Genomic DNA, 5,345 nt, shown 5'->3' on the forward strand with positions numbered 1-5,345 from the left:
CTGGGCTGTGTAACAGATACCATCTAAATCATTAGGGCTCATTCATTGCCATGTGCCACTCTGCGGCTCAGGTTCCTCCGACCCCAAGGTCAAGCGGCTGAGAGCTCCCTGACCTCCAGCACTTCCTCTGAATATTAACAGGGTAGTTATGTAGTCAAAAGCCCTGATATAGAACATTGGTTCATTTAGATAATAGCCAATCAGGCGGAGCGGCGAGGAGTGCAGTGGTCTCCACAAGATGGCTGGGCCTTTATGTGGCTTACTGAGGGCATAATGACAGCAAACAGAGGAAGCGTAGGCCTCTCTGGCTGAAATTATGCGGTCACATGCCTGCTGGCTGTAATGCTTTCCTTTAACCCGGCTAAGTTGGGCTCCTTACATGGGGACAAATTCAACCAGGCTCTATTATGAAGATGAATGTTGCAGTTATCTTGCAGACACTGAGAATGAACACAAGACAGAGTGGAGGCCACCATGGTGAAAGAGGCGTTGAACCGTGCATCCTCTGCACATGATGGTAATATTCAAATGATTTTTATAGAAAGTTAGCATGAACTCTTTGACTCACAATCATCAGATTACGGTGTGAGCACTTTTCTTTTTTCAAATCTTTGAGTTTGTTCTGTTTTAGCAGCCTTGTATCAGTCCCATGTGAATGATCCAAACTGGACTCATGCCCAAATCCTTCATGCCAAATTACAACTAGTTAGTGTTGAATCTCTCTGACACGCCTGCCTTTTAAAAGTAAATAGCAGCTTTGAAATTGCAATAAAGCGCAATCTGTGAAGCATTTTTTTGTGAGCATTATTTAGTTGTATAAGTGTTGGCCTCATCTTGCCTTCAGGACTCCCACAGTATCAGTGACCCTGTTTGACTGCTGAGCAGCTGCTGTTCATCCACAGCCACACTATCAGGCCTTTAATCAGTAAAACATCGCTTGTGTGTTTGTGGAGCTGAAATGGAGCGTGGCAGCCGCTGGAGGCTCTCAGGAGATGGACAGCAGCCACATTGTCACCTCTTTGTGCTTAATTGTCCATGTGCTGGAGGAGCGGAGATGTGCGGGATGAGGCTGCAGTTATCGTCACTGGTGGGCTGCAAAGCATATTTTAACCAACAGATTTATTTGTCTGTTGCTAATTGGGTAGCAAAACGTATTTGTTCACTACAAGGGGATTAAGAAAGTCCCATGTTATTCGAAACTTTCAAATCAAACGTTTTTTTGTTTTTTTTTGAAAACTTGGTAAAAATAACCTACCCAATGGCACACATTCTCACTTTTAGGATTCTAATAGATTGAATCCATGGTTCCCAGCAGGGGTCTTGTTTTGCAGGAAGGCAAACAAGAAACTAAAATTTTGACACATGAAACTATGTTTATTTTAGGACTTTTCTTCTTCTTTTTTGTTTATTCCCACTGTATTATATAGTAGATTTTAATGCCTCTGTAATTATTCAGTTCATGAAACCATCTAAAAAGGATTTAAAAGTCACTCTTACACTGTTGCACCCAGCTGTAACATAACTGATAATCATAATATAAACCTTTTAATGCTAAGCATGTTAGCAAACAATCAGTTATATACACGTCCAGCAGACACAGAGCAACATCAGCATTCATTTGGAGTTGTGTTTCTACTCACTTGATCAATATAAGTTAAATATTTAGCTCTGTCTGTTCTCTCCACCAACTCTGGAGAAAATTATTTGGCTCATTAGCAGCTAAATGCTAGTCGCTACCATTGTCTGTACAGTTGTAGTATAGTGTACAGTTGGTTTATGTGAACTTTTTATTGAAAATAGCTGCTAGCTGCAACCAAATCAGTTGTTGTGGGCCTTACACCAAAACATAAAGCCACGTGTTACTAAAAGTGACCTCTTTCACATTACACATAGGATCCATTATTATTATAAAAACATGGATTAGTGCAGCTTTAATTGAACTGTCCACAACTCATAGACATGCAACGTGTGACAAATGGTCCCAAGTACTGTAGACATGGCTTTGTATTAAGGGCTTACTAAAAATTATGGAAACAAATGGAGTCAATGAGCTGTTAAAACTGAAATATTTCTGCAGTGTGGATTCGCTGCAAGGTTCCAAAAGTGTTATAATACTCTTTCCATGAAGCTAAATCTCGATGCTGTTTGTCACTGCTGAGCAGTTAACACCTACTCTGTGTCTGAAATGTGGTTTGGGTTCATGCACCAGCTCCCAGAAATCTGCTCACATTAGACATCAAACTACAGCAGAAAACCATGGGAAGCAATCATTCTGCACAGAACACAGGTTTCTAAAATAATGAACATTCTTTGCTGCTGTCAGACACTCCGGTAGAGCCTGAGGATTGCCATCCCAAGCTCGAATACATGTCAATTACAGCCACATTCTCCTGGACCTCAGAATGTAAATAAACACCCTGAAACTATAGTGGATAATCATCACAGCCACTTTTGTCTTATTGCAGAATCTAGATGACACATGGAATCTGCATGCAGAAGGCCCTCCACTATAAATAGTCGGCAGCAATCAAACAAAATAAATGAACTGTCAGGGCACAAGTGTTTACAAGCACGACAAAATTTTAAGTAATTATAAGTAAATTTGTTGCATTTCTGAGTAAGTGGTAGCAGATAGGGCTCTGACAGCGAGGCAGTGGTGTGTGAAGGGCTGATTTAGAACAGTAAGGCTGCCCGGCTCTGTGTAAACCCTCAACCCCAGCAACAAAACTCCTCCACTCCACATCCCACACTGACCACATCTCAATGGGGAGGAACGCTAAAGACATCTGCAGGGCCATTACACACACTTAGCCGCACATCAAGAAACACTTGGCCGCTGTGCCACTCCCGCTAAACTTCCCTCCAAATGGCTATTTGTTTGTCTGTTAATGATCTTTTTCCCCTTTGGGCGTTTTTAGACATCTTTTTTTTTTTCCTTCGCCCTCGTCTCCGTTGACCCTCTGAATGCTTTAATGTTGTTTACGGAAACAAGACAATTCCGACTGACATGAAAAAATAAAATGCGTAATGGAAAATTGACAAGCATAACATTGTCCCATGCTCATTTGAGATGTCTATAAAAAATGTGAGTCAAGATGCTCACCACCTTACCATATTTGTGCATCATCTGACATGATTTATAGACAATCATGTGATAATTTACATCTTGATGGCCTCATTCATGTGGCTTGCTGTGGAGGATTTGAAGAGGCCGCCTCGCTGATTACAGAGTGAGTTGTGCTGCTAAAACAATGTGAGCTGCAGTCAGCGCGAGCAGAAAGAAACTCTTTATAATCACAGGCTATTTTTAGACATTTTGAATCTTTCATTTAGAATAACTGTGACATTATTCTCTCTCAAAGTCTTTCTTTGTTGGTAATCTTAACAAGACAGATCAACAAAAGGCCAGAGTGAGTGAGGCAGAGGACCCATCATGCAGGCACTTGGATGGATGTGTTACCTGCTCCAAAGTTGGACTGTTTAAAAAAAACGCAAAGGTGGGACTTTCCAGGACCGTGTGGAGGCGACCTCCTTGCCACAGCCCCTTTTGGAGCTATTCAATGAGACAATAAGCAAATGACAGATAAGGAATGATTTGCTAAAAGCGAAACCTCAAAAATAAACAAACCATTACGCCGTGCCACGGGAGAGCTGGGTTAGCGCTTATAATTCAGGTGAATTGCAGACAAATTTCCCCCGGCTGGCACACTTACAGCTGTAATAATACAGAGAGGGCTGCAGCCTGCACAGTGTCCACACATGGCCAGAGTCTTGCATCAACACCTCACATGGCAGACCTGAGGACGGAGAAAAAATAGTGCATATATGTGTTTTACAAGATTTACAAATGAAAAAAAGGTTTTTGTACATGTTTTTTGTTCATCAACTTTTTTTAGACAAAAATTTAATAAAACACATGTAAAAATATATACGCATAAGCACAGTTTTCTCCCCATACCTGATCTGGATGTGTGAGTGTGTGTGGGTGAGTGGTCTGTTTCTGCAGGGGGAGACAAACCCAGACAGACAAAGCGTGGGTGAATTCATCCGTGTTTTCTTTACCAGGAGTGGCGTGTTTATTTTTTGTTTCTTCGGTTTCAAAGCACGGGCACCACACTGCAAAGGAAACACGAGTGATTAAAATGAAAGTGCTTTGATTGAACGCTGTTTTTCCAGCCTGTGGCACAAACATTTGCAATTTGTCCTTTTATAGGGATTTTAATGACCTGTTGGGAACACTTGGCCCTAAATGATGTGTTACAGGATATAAACTTCAGAGATACGCCTCACCGTTGCTCTGAGTCAGATTATGTAAAACAGATTTAATGGGTTTGATGTTTACCACAGTTAGTCTTTCAAGCTTTGAACATTCAAAAAAGCATTATCCAGCAGCTCTCAGTTATGATTAAGCTGAATGTGAACAGTATGCAAATTTGGAGTTCTGCAAAGAGGCCAAAAAGCATCCAGGAGTAGAATAAGGACAAGTTCACTTTGAATCCCCGTCAGTGAGGCCACACACTCACAGAGCTGGAGTCTGAGGAAACCGGGCTCGAACCAGCTTGTGTGAGCGCGAAGGGCACAGCAATGACATGGTCCTGAGCGCCTGATTGCAGGCATCTTGAAAAGATCTGGCTGGCTCGGGCTCACCACAGGTCTCCTTTCAGTGGGTTGTCATTACCGCCGAGGTGAGCTCTCACACGCTGACCCACACGCACACTGACACACACACACACACATGCTCGGGGGCCACGGGATGAATGAGCACACTGAGGCCTGGGCCTGATCAAGTGAGCGGCGGCCGGGAGTTGGTGTAAGGAAATCCTCTGGTGGGACTATCAGAGCACATTAGACTGAACAGGCCCGGCTCTGGAGCACGCAGCTGCAGGGAGAGCACACTGAGGCAGTATTTCAGCAGCCGCTAAACGCTGCCGCTTTAATCCTAATATAAATATGTTAGCCAAATTGGAAAAAGAGGCCTCATTTACCTATTTCAAAAATATTCTGTGTAAGGAGGATTAATTACTTATGCAGACGTTAATCATCAAATAGCAATGTGAGGCAGAAGCAAATAGGGTGCGGAAAAGTCTTCACCTGGGAGCTGACAGAGTGGATAAAGCTGCCTTTTTATGAGCTTTTTCAAGAGAATTTATTAAAGCCTGCATCATTTCAGATCAGTTTGTATGTGTGTGTGTGTGTGTGTGAGAGCTGTCTGACAGGTGTGCCGCTCCTCTCCCTCACAGACTAACACATGCAATCAGAGGCTGTTTGTAAACAGTCTGTCCTTTCTCAAACGTGCCTCACAGATTTGCTGGAGGAAGTGAAATTGCTGCAAAAAGACCTCATTT

Source organism: Micropterus dolomieu, linkage group LG18 (genome assembly GCF_021292245.1).
Source record: "Micropterus dolomieu isolate WLL.071019.BEF.003 ecotype Adirondacks linkage group LG18, ASM2129224v1, whole genome shotgun sequence".
In the NCBI taxonomy this organism is placed as follows: domain Eukaryota; kingdom Metazoa; phylum Chordata; class Actinopteri; order Centrarchiformes; family Centrarchidae; genus Micropterus; species Micropterus dolomieu.